At 38.9% G+C, this 20,891-nt stretch overlaps 1 long non-coding RNA gene across 2 annotated transcripts in view; it reads left to right on the plus strand.

Annotated features, from left to right (window-relative positions):
- The window catches only part of LOC143844668 (uncharacterized), a 47,567-nt gene extending 27,242 nt beyond the window's left edge, over window positions 1-20,325 (plus strand). The window contains exons 5-6 of one of the 2 annotated variants that reach the window (XR_013234090.1): window positions 17,798-17,832; window positions 19,985-20,325. This is a non-coding gene — a long non-coding RNA (uncharacterized LOC143844668). The remainder of the gene's footprint in view (window positions 1-17,797; window positions 17,833-19,984) is intronic. The other variant, XR_013234091.1, reaches the window with a different exon arrangement.
- The last annotated feature ends 566 nt before the right edge of the window (window positions 20,326-20,891 follow it).

Genomic DNA, 20,891 nt, shown 5'->3' on the forward strand with positions numbered 1-20,891 from the left:
CCTGGGGAGAGAAAACCCATGGCCCTTCTGCTTACTACCAGATCCCCCTTCTCATGTCTCTCTTCCCACATACCTCTGCACCCTTTCTTCAACCCCCAAGAACCTTCTTGCCACCTGCCCTCACAGATGCCTGCCCTACCCTGATGATGCTGGTCAGTGTGTATGGCTAGGATCATGGATGGCTGAGTGTTGAACAGCCTGTTGGTTAAGTGGCTGTATGATCACCATGGGTAAATAGGGAGCCCAACTGCCAGGTGTTCAAGTATTGCTGAGTAATGTGAACACATATGATGGCTCACCGTTCCCATCCTTCCTTCTTATATTTCAAAGATACCAATCAGGAAACATCCTTTATGGGCTACCTAGAATAAACCGCTGGTCATTTTACCATTCTGTCTCCTTTCTGTCAATCTCCCACATATATCTAGGAATAAAATTTTTATACTGACCCAATTTACATACTGACACAATTGTGTCCTCCCTGGAAAGAATGGGTAATCATATTCTGGGCTACCTATATGCTTTGTAACTTTCTAAGATACAGTAAATCCTCAGAAACTGTGCAGTGCAGACCTCTTGCCTTGAAACAATAAAGGGCTCTGTTATTGAATGGAAGTCAGCAAGTTAAAGCAATGATTGACACCCTGCTCCTCTAGTGTGCAGAAAAGGGCACTGCATGCTGCAGGTGATACTTGAGATTCCCCTGTGATCTCCATCTCAAGCTGTACCGATAAAGATTGAAATGCCTTCCGCCAGAGAAGCTATATTAAGCATCTTGGTCTGAACAAATAGATGCTCTCTCCTCTACTAAATAAAGGAGACCCTTTTCCCCTGCGATTTTTCTTCTATAAGATATTTCTGTGTTTGAACTTCATATCTCCAACTGAAATGTCAACATGCAAGCATTACCTCTAGAAGCATACCTTTTAAGAATGACTATTAACTAGCCTTTTGTAGAAGAAAGACCAAGTCGACTTTCTGCTATCCGAAAATACATTTTTGAGTATTCCGGTTGTTTCTTGTTTGCCAGTTGCAAATAGAGATCTGATTTTTGAAAATCAGGTCATTAGGTCATTAGTCTGCTTGTGGGTTTTTTACAGGCTGTTTCACTGTATTCCTTAGTCACCATCCTGTACAGAAAAATAGGCTTATCATGTATGCTGCTTCTCACACAGCCTGACTGAGCTCTACTTACCTCTCTATGGTTGCTGCATAACTGTTTATTTGTTCGATTTGTTCTGCTGGACAAGAGATGTTTAGGTTGACAGATCACTCACAAATTATATGCAGTTATCTATATATGTTATCTTTCAATAAAATTCTATTCTCTGGTGTACATCTAAGTAGAACAAAGCAGCTAAAGGGTCCTGGTCATTTCAAGTCAGCAAAGTCTTCATTCACGCACCATTTTGAGGAAACCTAAGGCAAACCAGAAGAGCCTCTTGTGGCGCAGAGTAGTAAGTGGCAGAAATGCTGTCTGAAGCATTCAATCCCAGCAGCCAGCTCAAGGTTGACTCAGTCTTTCATCCTTCCGAGGTCGGTAAAATGAGTACCCAGCTTGCTGGGGGGTAAAACGGTAATCACTGGGGAAGGTACTGGCAAACCACCCGATATTGATTCTGCCATGAAAACGCTGGAGGGCGTCACCCCTAGGGTCAAACATGACTCGGTGCTTGCACAGGGGATACCTTTTCCTTTACCTTTAAGGCAAACGAGTTCAGATCATTAACAAATTATATAAACTAATAATCAGTAAATTCTGTGTTTCAATAACATCCTACCCTTTTGTGTTTGGCTAAGTACTTCTTAATTATGCTAATGAATGCTGATCAGTTTGAAGCAGCAGTATCCTTGCACATGTGCAGTTTTCTGAAAACCAGATACAAACCAGTTTGGCAAGCACTCCCAGATGCTCAACAAGAATGGAACAGATGGCGTGATCAGTCCATATGGGGATGCTGCCTTTGGACATGGTAAGTTCAACCACTGAATTTGTTTGCAGTGAAATTCACAGGATCACTATTGATGAATCACTTCATAAAAGTGACTTGTAGTCTAGAGTTGTTGCCTGGTCTGGAGAACAATGTCCTGTCCATTTAACAGAGGCTTAATGTGAGAAATGGACAGTTAAAGCTTTTCATGGCATGGAGGTAAATAATGTCATAGGATAAATGGCATCCTACAAAGCCCATGTTAAAGGGACAGAACATTTTACTCCAGGCCTGTTGGCAACTCTCCTCCCATCAAATATACTAATGATCCCAAGTGTAAACCCACATGGATTGTTCCAGACAACTATTTTAGTACATTTTAAAGCATTTTAACATTATCAACATCAGTCAGTATAGTTTGACTGACTGTCTGTTTGGTGTTGCTGAGAAAAATGATGGAATTCCTCTTATCTCATGTACTGACACCTCCCATATACTGCTATATTGATTTCTAGGACTCAATGGGATGCTATTTATCAGGAGGTATGATTTTCTTCCATTCTATGAAAAGCTTCAGCTGCCTTTTTCCACACATTAAAGTTCTGTTAAAGGGACAAGATACTTCTCGTCCCTGGCATCGAATTCTAGGGAACTTACCTCCAAGTTTGTGTTCTTGGGACTCTAGAAATGAATGTTTACTCTAGAGAGCAGAGACAGTGAACTACTCCATAATCGTTCCAGTGCATGTATAAACACAAGCAAGGCTGTGGAGATGTTTCATGCCTAATTTCAGGAAAAGAAAGCAACTTAAAACAAAAATGGTTTGCTGATTTTTCTCTAAAAACAGGTAACTTTCCGACTGATTTATTTCAGTAATTCGTTTGTAGCACAGCTCAGTCAGTAGACTCAGAAGACATAGGATAAAGTAGGTGAAAGGTGGATTCTAATGGGTAGCCACTTTGGTCTGAAGCAGCAGCACAAAGTTTGAGTCCAGCAGCAACTTTAAGACCAACAAAGTTTTATTTGAGGGCTAAGTTTTTGTGTGCAAGCATACAGTGAAAGTGTGCATGCACACAAAAGCTTACAAAAAATTGCAGTCCAGTAGCATCTTAAAGACCAGTGATATTTTTCAAAGCTTTTGTGAGTTAGCATTCACTTAGTCAGATTAGATTTGACTGCATGAAAGTTTAGGCCTAGGTGCTACCAAATTCAAATGTTGTTCTATTTTTACCAACTGACACAGCTACTCACCTGAAACTATTATAGCACTAGAAGAGATATAGCCTCTAATATTTTACTAATTTGTTGATGTTGTAAATTGCCATGTTATCAATCAGTCTTTATTTGTGAAGATCATAGCTCAGTCAAAATTGACACAGACACACAGAGAGTCATCAGCACATCTACATACAATAAAAATCTAGAGCCATATAATAGCTTGATTTCATATCATGAGGTAAAAGCATAGGATAGAAATATCTTTAAACCGCCCGTGGCGCCACGGGAGCCACGGACTAAATAAATGGCTAAGCGGCTCTAAGGCGGGATGTGTCCGTGATGAGGAAGGGTCCGGATTGGACCCTTCCTCAGGACAGACAATCGGAGGGACCAATCGGCAACCGTCACTGCAGCCCTCTCTCCGGTAAGCTACCTTTCCTCTCCCTGCCCTCGCCAGTCCCTAGCTCTCCCCCCCCCAGCGCCCATTGTATTTGGGATACAATGGGCTTTTTTACTAGTCTTAAATAAATGGGCAAGAAAATAGTCAACCCAGCTCAAAACAAATGTTATGATGTACAGATCAAAAAGGAAACTTTTGCTGCTTTATTCTTTACATTTTGGAAGCTGGGTCAAATTGATCCCACTTACTACTTTATTATTGCAAATCAAATGAGAGCCTCTGATTCCAGGGCAGATGCTGAACAATCACTTGCCTGTGATTCAGATTCAGATTTCCTTTCTGACAAATGGCCCATGAAGAGATCGCTTGACCGTTTAGAATTAGACAGGGGTCTCCTCATTGCTCACTCATTTTTAACATTTCAAACTCAATGCAATTATAAGAAGACATATTTCATTCCAGTATTCAGAGCCATTTGGGAATATATTATCCCTTGTTTTGTTGTTTCACAGCCTCATGAATTAAGATCATTTCTTTATCTGTTTGTCTTCCTTTTCTGACATTTATTGTTTAAATCTCTGTGGTCATCATAACAACAATGCAGAAATTATAATGGGACAGTCTCTCTCTCTCTCTCTCTCTCTCTCTCTCTCTCTCTCTCTCTCTCTCTCTCTCTCTCTCTCTCTCTCTCTCTCACACACACATTTATACCAATAAATACATATTATATTTTATTACATTATATTGAGTGAAACATCTCTGAAGCAGCTTACAACATCCATGAACATAATGAGACAGTGAGACTGGACAGAAGTAATAAAGATGACAAAGAGATTATATGATCTGGAATCCCACTAGATCTGAAATTGACTTTAATGTGCTATCATAAGGAACTTATAGAAAGAAACACATATAGAAATTATACTAAATCTATTTATAGCAGCTTAAAAATGTATCAGGGCAAGATGGATACAGAGCTGTCCATGATTTTTGAGTTACTGGGTAAAATCTGGAATATTTTGTCCACATTGATATATATTAAAAGAAGTTACAAGTAATCCACCACTTACCTAGATACATTTGTTTAAAGATTGACTTTTTCATCATGCTTTAGAATTCTGAATATAAAGGAGTCTGTCCATATGTGTTCTCTAAAATTTTGTAAAATAAATTAAGGACAGAACAATAAAATCTTCAGCATAAAAACTAACTATCCTTAAAGGCAGGAAATCATTAAAAGCATCACTAGATGCTTTTATAATAATAATAATAATAATAATAATAATAATAATAATAATAATAATAATAATAATAACTCAATTTATTTAAAAAGTAAAAGTAGTACCATTTCATTTTTAAAAAATGAGCCATCAGAGACAATACTGCAGGGAGAATTAAATCTCCTGTGACACATAATGTCTTAACAAACATGCACCCTTCCCGTGACTTCCAGTATTATCTCACAGTGTTGGTTCAATGGCATTCTTCAGGTGTTAAGAATTCCTTCTGGTTTGGTATGTAAGCTGTAAATGAGTGATTATTAGTGAAGTGATTGTTTTTATTTCAAAAGTATGTAGCCCTTTTCTGCCTGAAAGTTCATCACCGCTTTGTGGAAATAAACAAGCTGTAGGTGTTAAGGAACAGAATTACTGTCTACCCAGAGGACACCAAAACTTGTTATCAAATCTCTCCAAGTAGATGGGTAAGCTGATAGCATGCTTGTTGTCTGGCTTGTTTTCCTTTCCTTCAATTCCATTTTACAGCAATCTCCAGCAGCTTCCCCGCTTGTAATTCTGATTTGACCTTTTTGTGGCTAAGTTGTTGTGGAAGCTTTAAATAGTCCTTTATGAGATCGCAGTGGGCATTTCCATCTGAAATTCAGGAAGAGCTCATGTTATAATCCCACAAATCAGCATATACAAGCTGACCTGCCGTGTAGTGTTCATCTCATCCCCAAATGTCTACTGTATCTAACAGTAGGTAAAGAAGATGGAAGAAAACAATTTATTTAAACTGCTGTGAAGCAAGCATGAATCTCTGAATTCTTTGGCATGTCCTTGCCATCTTCCTCAACTTTTCAGCTAGTATTATGGCTGAAAAGATGAGGCATCTTTCTTTCAGTCATTTTATCCATCGTATATGACATGATGAGATTTTAAATCTTTTTCGTAATTGGTTTCTAAATCCTCATTGTTCTTCAAAATTTGAATCCAATGGTACCTTTAAGATCAACAAAGATTTATTGAGGGCATGAGCTTTCGTGTGCAGGCACACTTCCTTATTGGTCTTAAAGATCCCATTGGACTCAAAATTTTGTTGTACTACTTCAGACCAACATGGCTATCCACTTGAATCTCTCATTGTTCTTATAACTATTAAATATTAATACCTGAGTATTATTTATTTTGTGTAAGACTTATTCTGCATTGAATATTTATTTGTGCTGCAAATACAAAGCCAAAATCTATATAGTGAACTCTCTAAGCGTAAACTGTTTCCTAAAATGCTAGATATATTCCATATTTACTCACAAGGAAGGCAATCCTGAATATATTGTACTCTCCCCCCCCAAAAAAAAATACCAGGCATAACTGTAACTTTAATTCAAATATAAAGTGACCTTCTCTTTCTTTTGATGGCATACTACAAAACAACAACAAGCCTCATCCTATACTGGATTTATACATAATTCTGTTTATTGTAGATAAAAATCCAGGGAATGCTCCCCTAATTATTAATTTTCACCAACATTAGCGTATAGTTACAGTGCAATCCTATACAATCCTAATACCATTTTATTTCCTTGCAACGGGGCAATCCTAATAAATTACAATCTTTTAATAACAAATATTACACGAGTGTAAAGGTACTGTGTATAACTTCAACTTAAGCCAAAGAGAGATTTTAAAATATATATATCATTCTGCAGTTATATGATTGAGGGAGGTAAGTCTTTGGATACTGTGATTCCCCTTTGTTATACTAATGAAAATAATCATAATAAAACTTCAAGCATCTCTTTCTTCTTTTCATGTATAACAATGAAACGACAAGTTATACAGAACAATGATACAAAAAATCAAGCCTGGTATGGCTAAGCGATCTAATAATCCCAACCAGCTAAGGATATCTGGTCCTAAAGAAATACACCTGGCCTCAGCCAGAGACTTGATGGAATGAGTTCCCCAGGGCCCCAGAAATGAGCTTCCACAAGGCCTGTAAGACAGAGTTCTTCTGTTAGGCCAGCCAGACAACTACACCAAAATACTGGGCCACCCTCCCATCCTTTTCCCTTTCCTCCGATGCTTCCTCTCAGTTGACATCATAGCCAATTAATTTACCATCTATCTTAGTAATGACTGTTGGTGCTGACAGTGGTTTTATTGTGATTTTAAAGTGTATTGGTTTGGTTATATTGTGAATTGAAATTTATTGTTTTTATTATAATGTGACCTAAATTGTTGTTCACTTCCCCTAAATTGTTGTTCACTGCAAGTCTGAGAGGGATGGTATACGAATGAATGAATGAATGAATGAATGAATGAATGAATGAATGAATGAATGAATGAATGAATGAATGAATGATAAAACTTCTCAATCTCTACTGATTTTAATCAAAGCAGTCTTTTGGAACTGAATAGACCTGCAGTTCTGCTGTGCCTTACTGCATTGTCCATTTTCTTCCACAGTTTACACAAAGAAACATATAGATTAGTTGCTTCCTTACAAACTGGCATCAGATCTTGAGTTCTTTTGCATGTAAATTGATGGAAAAGTGAAGCATCCATATGAACATTTCCCATTTTTAGCTGTTCCTCACAGGACAAAAGCCAAGAGTGAATAGATCTTGTGGAACTAGCATTCCTAATTCCTCATATATTACTTACAGGTATTTCTTTAAAAACATGGTCTTGCATCAACTCTCTGACTCAAATGAATTAAAACACAGGCAGAGTAAATATCTTCTGGTAATCTCTCCCTGTAGATCCTTGAAAACTAGCCTTTGGGACTTTTGCACTCTTATCACACAGGACTCTGCTGAGAATAGCACAAATTTTCAAAGGGGAAAGTCAAAAGCATAATAAAAGTAAAGACCCTTTTCAATAATGTAGTGAACATGTTGCTCAATGCTGAACTATGAATGACAGTAGCAAATCTATTTTTTTGAATTGGGGTATGCCTATGTATGTTCATGCGTGCATGAGGGGAAGCATTCTGTTTTCAGAACAAAGCCAAGGCTGCCCCATGTTCTAACATCATCCTGTGTAGATTCAACCTAAAAATGAGTATGGACATGAATTTCTCTTGGGGTTGAATTCCAGCATGTTGAAGCATGTTGAAGCATGTTTCTCGCAATTCTTTCTTGCCTGGTATTGTTTTGCAGATGTTTGTAATCAGAGCAAGGAATAACCTGATGTCCAGACTGGACTTTTTAGGTACCAGTAAGCAAGAAACCCTTCCCTCCTTCCCGGCTCTGCGGCCTATCTGCAAGAGGATTGGGGCCCACAGTTTGAGAACCACTGCCGTAATGGCTAGGAAGGCTCCTGCCAGGAATAAAATAATGGCTCCTGCATAGCTTTTAAAATGGTTATATATATTTATTTGATTCACGTGTGGCTGGGGTCACTTCTAACAGAGAATACAATACATTTCATTCTCCACTCATGATATGGATCTACATCATACTTTTAAAGAGGTTCTGGAAGTTATGCTTGTTTGATCGGAAGCAGCAGTGGGATGAAAGATATGTGGAAATGGACACCCACATTATTTTTAAAAGATTGTCCGTCTCCATTCGTTGTTACCCCACCCTCACCCCCCCAGCTTGAAACAGTGATTGTGTTCCATGCATTAATACAAACATCCCGTATAACTAGTCATACTGTTAAAACTGAATGGCATAAATCACAGGGGATGCGCTTATCAAAACTGGCCCCTATGTGCTGCATTCTAAACTAAGGGCTGTTTATAATGATAAGTCAATATGTCATAGAAATTCCAGAAGGACATTTTGTTACATGAAAGAACTAGGACTGAAAATATATTCAGCTATAGCCTTCATATTGGCCGACCTTTTGTTTTCATCTCTTATACCAGCGGGGAAGTGAAAATCCCATTTCCCAGATAGCACAGGCTGGCTGAGAGAAATCATTTTCTTCATTTCATTTAATTTCTTGTGGAGAATGGGCTAAGGATATAGCCTGAAGGCACCCTAGGGTTCCATATACAAAGATGCCAAAGTACTACATTTCCTAAAGAGGAAATCCACCATAAAAAAGAGTGTTTCCTCAATCCCCCTCCCTCTCCCCCCCCCCAAATATCAACTCAGATAACTCTGAGTACTGATTAGCGGCCACCTGCTGTGTAGGAGGGCAGGGCACCATTGTATTATAAACTGGAAATGTATAAATACAAGGGAAGATTCTTTAAAATAGAAGGCTAGTAACAAGCTTTCAGTTCATAAACTTAGCCATGCAGATGTTGGTTTTGAGGTTTCTCTCTTTCTGTTCTGAGGCATGGTGTCAGTATCTCTGACAACCACTACAGATATATGTCTTATTATTGCTTATGTGTGGTGAAACAAATGCTCGCAGGTAAAAGGGTTGCACACTCCTTATTGTTGCTTCCTTTAAAAATTGTTCTTCCTATATCTATTCATAGGCCCTTGTCATGTGTGGACTGAGGTTGTTAATGGACATTATTTTAAGTCACAGCTAGATTATGGCTATTCCAAAGGTTTATTCCGAGTCAAGAGATGTTCAGCAGTGGTTTACCAGTGCTTAGATCAGCGTAATGATGCTGGTATACATTGGTGGTCTCTCAACCAAGTCCTGACCAGGGTCAACCCTGCTTAGCTAGTTCTGAGATTTGTCAAGATTGGGCTAGCTTGGACTATCCAGGTCAGGACTTTTAAAAAACAAACAAACAATAAAAACAAACCTGGGGCTTGTAAACCAGCTTCTGACCCTGGTTGTCATAGAAATAATCCTCCTGTAGAAGATTATTCTGTTGTAACAATAAAATATAATCAAGAGTTTTCATCACTGTACATGTTTATTTTCTCTTCAATCTGTCAGCATTAGTCTGGTAATAAACACTGTGATAGAATCATTTCCAGGTACTAAAGACATTTCAGTAAATGGTGAATTTTTGCTTTGTTTTTTACATTTCCCCTTCTGTTTCATTAGAACCTTAGAATCATAGAGTTGGAAGGGATCTCCAGGGTTATCTAGTCCAACCCCCTGCAGAATGCAGGACATTCACAACTACGTGCCCACCCACAGTGACACCAATTCCATGCCCAGATTATGCCCCCCTCCAAATGAGAATCCCTGGCCAGTCTGGCCTGGAGGAATTTGCCTCACAAAATGACAATCAGCATTTCCCTGGGAATGCAAGAAAGGGACACAAGAGCCAAGTTCAGACACAATCCCTTCTGCCCACCCACTTACAATCTGCCTAAGTTCACAGAATCAGCATTTCTGTGAGATGACTATTTGGTTACAGTTTACTGCCTTAATCACAGAAGCAAATAATATTTTTGCAATGTTTTGATAACATTTCACTATTCATCTATCAAAGGCCAGCACTTTCCTTTTCTTTAAGTTTTTAATTACATTCATTATGTTTTGTAATGTGGGAGGTTGATCTAATAATTCTCTACCATATTCTGAACATTTATCTACCTAAATTCTGAAAATATATCTCCCCTCTTTGGTTCTTGATTTCAGTGTTTGCAAACTCCTCCACAATAGATTCCGTAAGAGTTAAGCATCTTAATTTTTCGATAGCAGCTATAGTATTTTGAGTCTTCCACTTCCTTAGTTTGAATACTACAAGCCCTTCCAGCTTCATTATTTTTATTTTATTTATTTTTCAGTTAGTATACTGATGCTCTCCTAATGGAATCGTGGCAGTTTACAACAATAAAACATTAAAATACAGTAAAACCCCATAAAATCCTTTCTTATAACAACAAAGGCAGCAGGCGATCACAAATAAGCCTTCCAATTACTCCTATCCCTTCCCTTATCATGTTTTTAAAAATGCTCCTTCATACATAACATGTTCCTTTGCATTAGAGTTACCAGGTCCCCCACAGACACCAACAGGTGATGCGGGGGGAGGTAGGGAGGTAGGGGTGCCAGATACAGGTTAAGAAATTCCTGGAGATTTGGGAATAGAGTGTGGAGAGGACAGAGACATCAGTGGGGCATAATGTCAAAGAATCCACCTTTCTGAAGCATCCATTTTGTCCAGGAAAATTGATCTCCATAGTCTGGAAATGAGCTATAATTCCAAGGGCTCCTTCCTTTAATAGCTGGCCACTGCTTTGAATCTTTATATCCAAAGTCATCCCCTTATTTCTTGAGGGTTGTGTTTAGAAATTCCTTTAGTCAGTGGAATTGTCAAGTAGCTTGATCTATACAGCCCTTTCATAACTGGGGATGCAAGTAATTGCCTTTGTCACAGACAGCATTGGCAGGGCCTACAAAGGCCCTGCAGTCCAGCAAATTCCACAGACCAGCCATACTCAGGCTATGTCAACTCATTATGTCTCTGTTCTTTTTGAAGTGGGCTTGTGAGTGCAAACATGTGGAAAACTTCTGTCACTTAATTTTTTCCGACCTCTCATATCTATTTTAAAAAAGAAGATTGTGAATGTCAAACACAACACTATTATAGATGTTTCCAGCCTCTACAGGAAAAACTGCTGCTTATGATGAATCCATAGTTATTTTAACAGAACTGAATACTGCATTCTAGATTCCATTTTGAAATCATAATTTTCACTAGAAACTCATTATTGGTGTAGAAATTCTTTCCCAGAAAGCTCAAGGTTCTATCCTTGCATTTTGGGGGAACTGAATCATGCAGGTCCCTTGTAGCATAACACTCCACCCCTTCCTCTCACATACACATTAGTATCAATATGAGACAAAGACGAGCCCTCTAGAGCTGTTTCAAGTCAGAAAACTGGTGTTGCCGCTGTGCTGCAAGCCCAATCAGCATCCGACCATCATGGCAATTTTTAAATGGCTGCATTCTCCTCTAAATGGCATTGGTGACCATAGGCTGGACTCATAATGTCTAGTTTGGTCCTTAGGAAAGGGAGGTAAGTTTTCTCCATCCACACCATGAAAAGTTTTATAAGCTATTACCATTTACCTCTGTAGTCCTCTTTTTGTTCTATATTGAAATACCCCAGAATCCTCAGGTTTTCCTCACAGGGAACATACACTGTTCCCTTAATCATTTTTATTTTACCTTCCAGAACTTTTCCAGTTTCATAATATGCTTTTGACATAGGGAGGCCAGAACAGTACACAGTATTCTAAATGTGTTTGTTCCATGGATAAATTTACAGCTGGAACATCAAAATTGTATTCTACTGGGAAAAGGTGTTCTCATTGAATACAAAAAACATAGAGGAATAGAGCAACTGGCAATCCTGAGGATCATCACTCTTGTGAGGCATTAGCTTCCACTGATTCTAACAGGGTCATAAAAATAAGGTGAAGAATAAAACAATCTTACTTATCGAGGTTGCCATGAGAATCAGTTCACATTTCAGCTGCTTCAGTTTTAACTGCCGCTTCCCTCCAGAGTGAAATCACACTTGGGAGGCATCTTGAGTTGACATAATGTCCAATGGAACACTGTTTTCCTAATTTCAGTTTACATTGGCTGTTGTTTGTACACCTTCTGATTTAGCAATTTATTGACATTGTACTGTAATAGGGAATAAAAAGGTCAACCAGGAGCGGATGGCTGCAGACATGAACAGTACATTTCTTTTCCTAATGACTCAGTAGGGATTTTATCTAAGAAGTTGATTATTTATTTCCTCTCACTTTATCTTCTGATTATTAGAGCAACTGAAAAATCAGAAGCTTTGAAAGAATTTAAGGGTCTGCATCTCTTCCTCAACAATCAAAATTTGCTCTGTTTCCAAATGCTCACAAACTGTCATCAGTTGTCATCTTGGCTGTTATTTGACATTCCTCTGGTAATGTATGAGAATGCACATGTGGTTTGTTCCATGCAGTTAAGAATCTTATCTATGATGCTGAAGAGAAAGAATTAAGTTAATCCATCCTATGGCATTTCTATTTAAATTCTAGATAAACTATCATAAAATTGTAATTGGGGCATGCTACAACTATTTTTTATTTGTTTATTCTTGACTTTCTGTTCAAAAGAACACCCAAAGTGGCCAATAAATGCAGGCATCAAATTATTAACAGTTGACAAAACTGTATGAGTTTACAAGTTTGTTCGATGATTGCCCGCTGAGCAATCAATTAAGCAGCAAGGATGATGCGACAGTAGACTTCATGCAGACTGTTTGAGGAGCCACATGTGAGAAAATCTAATTTGTATGTGCTGCATGATTATTAAGCAATACAGATAAACAACCTGTCAAACATCCACAAACAGGCCAACAACCTCCCAAATTGATCATTGAAAAATCATGTCTCTTGTTTGCAGTTGGCAAACAGGTCAAACTGGTGGGTGCTTGTGCATCCCTAATTTTATATCTATGCTTATTTAAAAGGCAAAGGTAAAGATATCCCCTGTGCAAACACTGGGTCATGTCTGACCCTTGGGCTGATGCCCTCTAACGTTTTCATGGCAGACTCAATACGGGGTGGTTTACCAGTGCTTTCCCCAGTCATTACCATTTACCCCCCAGCAAGCTATTTAGATACATATAAATATAAATTTTGAAGCAAGCAAAACGAGCTAATTTACAAACCAGGAAAGGCCAAGTATTCCTAGTAATGTTAACTAATCAAAGAAAAATGATAGAACTAAAAAAAAAGCTTAATAAAGCCCAAAATAACACAGAGAGGAAAATAAAAACTCAGTGCATTTTGTCATGCTGCTTCTGCTGCACATGTGCACAAGAATACCCTTTTGACAGCAAATGTTATAATGAAGGGCTTTTTTCAGTTTTAAGAATTATAGAATCATGGAGTTGGAAGGTTTCTCCAGAGTCATCTTGTCCAACCCCCTGCACAATGCAGGAAACTCACAACTATCTGCCCACTCACAGTGACCCCTCAATTCAATGACCAGATGATGCCCCCCTCCCAATAAAAAACCCAGAATCCCTGACCATTCTGGCCTGGAGGAAATTCACCTCCCAACCACAAAGTGGCAATTGGTATTGCCCTGAACATGCAAGAAAGGGCCACAGAACCAAGCATTGACACAACCCTTCCTGCCCGCCCGCCCACTCACAATCTGCCTAACTTCACCGAATCACTATTTCTGTCAGATGGCTATCCAGCCTCTGCTTAAAAACTGCTGCTAGTAAAGTAAAAAAAACATATACCTAGCACTTAATCAAGACACTTTCATAATCTACACCCTTCTAAACTACATTTGGCTGGAGGTAGATATATATTTGTTTCCCTATTTTCAAAATATGGATGGCAATCTTTTGGAAAAGATGAACTTAGACAAATTCTTGGTCACAAAGGAGCTGCATGGAGACACAGTGTGTCATCTCTCCCAAAACTGTTGGCAAGGGGAACAGTAAAGAAGAATTCCAGTGCCTCAGGGGACATATGCATTGTCTCTGATACAGCTAGTTGTTAAATGAATTCATGTGCACAGTGTTTCTATAGTTGGACAGAATATGCAGTGAAGGGAAATCAAGTGTATGAAATCAGAGAAGTTCTGTACTCCCTAGGGTTGAGGGCAAGGGAATTCTTTTCATTCCTATGCTTTGATTACATCCCACTTTCTTCCCTGATATTGTACTGCTGTACAGTAGAGCAGAAGGACTGCCTGACCCTCATATCTAGAAGATGTTTTGGATCTGAATCTCTTTCACCCCCAGCCAACAAGCAGGCTTCAACAAGCAGGCAAAAACTACTGTTAAGCCTTCACCTATGTTATACATTCACTGCAAGTTCTGCAAAAGCAGCTGGGAAAACAGTGGCTGATGAATCTTAGGGATTGGGAGACTGGCAGCTGTATGGGGATATCAATATAGTTTCCCACAGAGTCCAGTATATCTTTCAAAGAGTTTCAATGCAAGTGTCAATCGTTATTTTTCTGGGATGTGTTTCTATTTGGTTATAATGGCCCAAGAGTTTATGGAGACTCCTAGTACTCAGAAGATATGACTTTTTGCACCGTAGGTCAAGCATATCTTCCAACCTGCACTTTACCTCCCAGTCAAATGAAAGGGTTTGCATCTTTCATGGTCTGTAATAGCAAGTTCTTTATCACAGGTAACAACCACTTGTGGAACAATCAAGGTCTGAAAATGAAAAATGTTCCTGAGAACCGCTTGTAACTGATTTAAAAGGGGAAGAAGTGATCAAAACCCACAACATAAAATGTTTCCTCTTAAAAAGAAAAAGAGAGAAGCTGTGTTTAAGGAATCTTCAGCTTAATAAAACTTAAGTTCTATAGGATCAATGACAATGTCTGTACTTGATGTAACAAAGGATGAAACGATTTTATCTGTGTTCTGGAATCATTCATTTTGAACAAAAGGTCATTGCAAACTGTGAAAGAGATATAAAATGAGAATGCAAAGACAGCTTGTCCCTTGGTTTATGCTCTCAAGTTGTATAGATCAAATTGCTTTGACAAAATGAGTCTTACCATATTTGGCTATAAATGCTGGAATAATACAGTGACAACTATTTCAAGGATATATCCTGGTGGCCCCCTTCAGATGCAAAGCAAGGGGTTGTGGGAATACTCACTTCCCTCTATATTCCTTTCTACCCCTCAAAACTCCATGCTCAGCACAACTGCCCTGCATTGGAGCTTCATCTGAGCTACGGTTATTGCATAGTCATGCCTCTGAACATGTTTTGCCAACCATATTGATTCATGTTTCTGTAACCTCAAGCTTGAACTACTGTAATGAAGTCTATGTGGGCTGCCCTAGAAGGTAACTTGGAAACTGCAGATGAGACAAAACATGACGTCTTCCCATCTGGTGTCAGAGTATTCTAGAGTCCCATAACTCCAGTTTTGAATGAGCTACTTGTTTATGGACACAAATCAGGTGCCTGGGATCCAAGTACTGAAGGTTCATTTCTTCCTATGTAGATGTACCCATAACCTGAAGTCTGCCCAATATGAATATATATTAATTGCATTTGGGCTCCTGAAGATCAATGACATTTTAAAATGTATACCCCCACCTTCCTGCCAGAGGATGTGCATGGAGCTACCTTGCTAACATACTATAATCCATAGCCTCCTAAACCTATTATCCTCAATGAACTTAGAAGACTATAGCTCTTCTCAAGTATGGCAGCCTTATTTCAGTGGGTGCTTGACCAGGGTTCTAACAACTCCATAATTTTGGCCTCTTAATTAGTATAACTTTTAATTTAAATGGCAACTTGCCTATCACTTTTGGGGGAAACAATGCTTTTACCCAAGTTACAGTTGTATGTAGGGCAAAAAAATCTGTATGTTTGAGATTTGGTGAATGTGACTTGAACTCACTTGGTGTGATTATTCTGGTCTTGTAAAAGTTAAGTGAAACAGATAAATTCAATGCACAGATAGAACCACAAACTGTCTTTTCTAACCAGAAAGCTGAGTTTGCAGTATTTCAAGAACCAGGAAATAAAAACACCTGGTTATAATTTACCACAATTTTCTTTGGCAAAGTGCAGCTGCTAGTCTTGTGATCTTTTATTGCTCTTGAATTCGCTTGTTAACTCTTTCAAACTTCTTTTTATTGCACTTCTTATAATTTGCACCAATATCTGCTATAGACTATAACAGCAATTTTATTGTACACGAGAATAGATCTCGCAGTTTTCTTATAACAATGCCATAAACTGGGAAAGCATTTCAAATCAATTTTGTAGAGAATTTATTATTCAATTTGATTTATTTATTGCATGATTTTGCTGCCTTTATCTGGATAGTAAACTGCACTTTGAAGGGGTAATATTCCCCCTCTGTTCTGTAATTACTTTGATTTATTGACCACACACTTTAATCTCTTTACTACTATTTCCTTTGGCACAGGCAGCATTTAGTATCAGGATGTTGCAAAACATGACTTGTAGTCACATCACCTGATTTAGCCAAACAGGATGCTCCAGCCAAAGTCTACAAGTGAGAAAGCAAACGTGAAGGAATGAGCCTTGTTAGGTTCAGTAGTCCCACGTTTCTCAAACATGCTTATGATTTGTGCTATTTCAATAGCAGATATGTAGCAAAGGATCTGAGTGATCATTATGAATAAATATCTGGAGATCTACAATACAGGTGCTCAGTCCTGTGCTTTTTCAGCTACCTTCCAACTAACATTATACCATATCTCTTGTCCTTAGGCTGCCATGAAGTCCCAGATGCACATGTTTTCATGTTTTCCCCTTTTATTGATCACTCTGCTTTCACTTCAGCTAAAAAAAGGAGAGAGTTGCAGAGCTGGCTGGAGAAGCCGCTGATATGATCAAGTCCCCAGGAACGCAGGCCTGAGAGATCAGGTTTGATGGACTGGAATGGAAAACAGAGACTGTATGGCAAATTTAGACCACAGTGCTATCAGGAGATTATTGTTTTTAACAGAATGGTAACTCATTACCAGGCAAAGCAGAACAATATGTGCAGTTATCACTACCAGCTTGGTGTAGTGGTTAGGAGTGTGGATTTCCAATCTGGCAAGCTGAATTTGATTCCCCGCTTGTCCTCCACATGCAGCCAGCTGGGTTACCTTAGACTCACCATAGCACTGATAAAGCTGTTCTGATCGAGCAGTTATATCATTACTCTCTCAGCCTCACCTACCTCACAGTGTGTTTGTTGTGGGGAGAGGAATGGGATGATGTTTGTAAGCCACTTTGAGACTCCAGGGAGAGAAAACTGACATATAAAATCCACTCTTCTTCTTCTGCCATAGTTTTTACAGATTTTTGGAATAGTATCCTTGCCCATCACTGTTGGGTCAGGGCTGATTAGGGGCAAAGGATTCAGATAACCATCTGAGGCACCAAGCTCAGAATGTACATGTCATAACTACCTATGAAACCGCTGAAACAAACAATACCTTTTTTGTTTCTTTTGAAAATGTCCACTTATTCCATAACACTATTAATGGTTCACTCAGTTTCACAGTTCAGTGGCTTGATGTAAATGCATTTCAGCTTCTTCCATTTTGAATGAACAAATTTGCTTTTATTTGCTTAACATATGGCAGTAGGGTATTTCAGATCTGAAACAATTTACAACATTCCCTGTTTCATTTCAGATCGGAATTACTTAAAACAAAACAAGGCACTCCAGGTAATTTGTGATTTCCAATATTAATCTCCCAAAGTATTGGAATTGTTTTGATAACACTAGTTAGTAGACCTGGCATGTGGAGGGAAAGTCTACCAATCCTATTTTCAGCAGCTGGTAATGCTAGTACTCCAGAGGCCAGATCTACTATGTTGATTCCAATGGGTGATCTGATGTGTGAAGCAGACATCTAATCCCCAATATTTTCAAAATGGTATTCCTGAAGCAAACTCAGTAATCCCAAAATTTCATGCATTTCTAAAATTAGTGAATTAAATTAAATTTTGAAGTGAACATGCATAATCCTATATAGCATAAATAATGAAAATTTTAAAATCTGAGGATGCAATTTTATTGTCTTGTAGGCCAAGGATAATGTATGCAGACTGTGCATTGTATGAAAAAAGCTAAAAAGACAAGGTGAAATCAGAACACATGGAGGGAGTCCTGAAGATTGTTCTTGCTTGGAAAAAATTGGGACAACATTTGGGACTGCCCATGATTATATTGTTGAGTAAATCTGAGATGACACAGAGACAGTAAAAAGTACTGTTTCACTAATAGAATGATTAGCCTACTAGAATTCACTGAAGTAGGATATGATGATGGCCACAAGGCCACCAGTTGGCTTTTAAAATGAGTTATACGACTTCACAGACAACAGACCAATGGCATCCTAGAGCTGGTGGGCAGCAACAGTTTTTGCCATTATTATTATTATTATTATTATTTAATTTTTAGACCGCCCTTCTCCAAATAGGTCTCAGGGCGGTTTACAACATAAACAGTTAAAACACAATAAAATCCCCATAAAAACCCCAATTAACATCAACAACAAGTCACATATAACATATAAGCGGCGGTGGTCACAATTCTGTTACCCGACCTCCCCCCAAATTCAGCCTGGAGGGAAGAATAATATTCAGAAGAGGGTGGCACCAATACAATAGATCTAACAATGATCTCGATGTTAGAGATCTCAGTATTGTAGGGGATCCTCTGATGTATTAGTGGGAGAGCTGCCCTGGCCTCAACCATATGCCTGGCGGAAGAGCTCCGTCTTGCAGGCCCTGCGGAAAGCTGGTAGATCCCGCAGGGCCCTTAGGAGTTCATTCCACCTGGTTGGGAGTTCATTCCACCAGGTTGGGGCCAGGACTGAAAAGGCCCTGGCCCGAGTCGAGGCCAGGCAAACATCCCATGAGCCCGGGACAACCAGTAAATTCATACCCGCAGAGTAGAGTGCCCTGCGGGGGGCATAAGCAACCAAGCGGTCCCACAGGTAGACGGGACCCAGGCTGCATATAGCCTTAAAGGTCAATACCAATACCTTGAATCTGATTTGGAAACAGACTGATAACCAGTGCAGATGACGAAGCACCGACTGAATGTGGGCCCTCAAAGTGAGGACCCTGGCAGCCGCATTTTGGACCAGCTGTAACTTCCGAGTCAAAGACAAGGGAAGGCCCGCGTAGAGCAAGTTACAGAAATCTAATCTGGAAGTGACCATTGCATGGATCACTGTGGCCAGGTGTTCCGAGGACAGGTAGGGCACTAGTAGCCGGGCTTGGCAAAGATGGAAAAATGTCATCCGAGCTACATTGGTGACCTGAGCCTCCATAGAGAAGGAGGCATCAAATGTCACCCCCAAATTCCTGACAACTGGTGCAGGTGTTAATTGCACCCCGTTCAGGCATGGGAGGCATGCTTCCTGGTCCTATCCTCTTCTGCCCAGCCACAGGACCTCTGTCTTGGAGGGGTTGAGTTTCAGGCGACTCTGCCTGAGCCATCAGGGCACATCTAGTTGGCCATTTTATCATAAACTATGTTATACTTACCACTGGTCTGACAGAACAAGGCTTATCTTATTTTCATGTCTTTGATTTTTTCCCCCTGATACCTAATTGGATTTGTTATTCTGGTAATTTATTGCTGTTATGACATTGTGTGAGAGACTGTCTAGTACAGAAAATGTATTATGACCTGATATGGAGATTTTTTAAACTGTAGAAGACTCTTTTGCCCTGTTTTTTCAACTTTATACCGTTATTTTCTTTTACAGAAGATTAATTATTGATTCATCTGCCTAAAGCCAGAGAGGTCACTAGAGTGAGTCATAGGAACCATATCACTCTATCTTGTTTTGATTTTCTTCCAGCTCAATTTGAAGTGCTGATATTGTCTTTTGAAATCCTGAATGGCCTGGGACCAACATATATTAAAGGCTGCCTTCTCCTATATGATCTGCCCACACACCCTGGTCATCTTCAGTTGCCTCCTCTATCTGAACCTAGTCAGGGACAGCATGAAAAAGGACTTTCTTAGATATGGTACTAAACCTTTGGACCTGCCTCCACAGGGAAATTCATCTATCTCCCTCTGTCAGTGTCCTTTGCTTTTTGTTTAATCTAGGATATCCCCAATAACAGTTATCAACCCTCCTTCTGGTATGGTTTGTTTATGTTTCTTATTAAATTATTATATTATTGTTTATGTTTAATCTAGGATATCCCCAATAACAGTTATCAACCCTCCTTCTGGTATGGTTTGTTTATGTTTCTTATTAAATTATTATATTATTGTTTATGTTTCTAATTGAACTATTATATCATTTTAGCTGTAGATTTAATTGTCCGTGTTTTATTTTATTTTTAAAAAAATATTTGCCATTTTGTAGACCCTGTTCAGGTGGAAAGGTGGCATACCATGTGTTAATTGTATCCTTCCCTGTTTTCTGTAAACTGCCCTGAGCCCTCGGGGAGGGCAGTATATAAATATAATAATAATAAATAAAAATGTTTTGATAAATAAATAAAAGCAGCACATAAGGCTTAATCACCAGTATCAATTTAATTATCAACCCATATGCATGATATCTGTCCAACAGAAATTAAAAACAACTAAATCTGTACAATCACTATACTTACACATGGCAGCAATAAAGTTTGCTGAACTTCTCCCAAATAACGATTCAAGAAAATTATAGATGATACAGTTTCATGAAGAGTATCAACAAGCAAAAGTCCACGTTGGATGAACACAGCCCTGAGGCAGACAACAATATT

Source organism: Paroedura picta, chromosome 9 (assembly GCF_049243985.1).
Source record: "Paroedura picta isolate Pp20150507F chromosome 9, Ppicta_v3.0, whole genome shotgun sequence".
Classification (NCBI taxonomy): Eukaryota; Metazoa; Chordata; class Lepidosauria; order Squamata; family Gekkonidae; genus Paroedura; species Paroedura picta.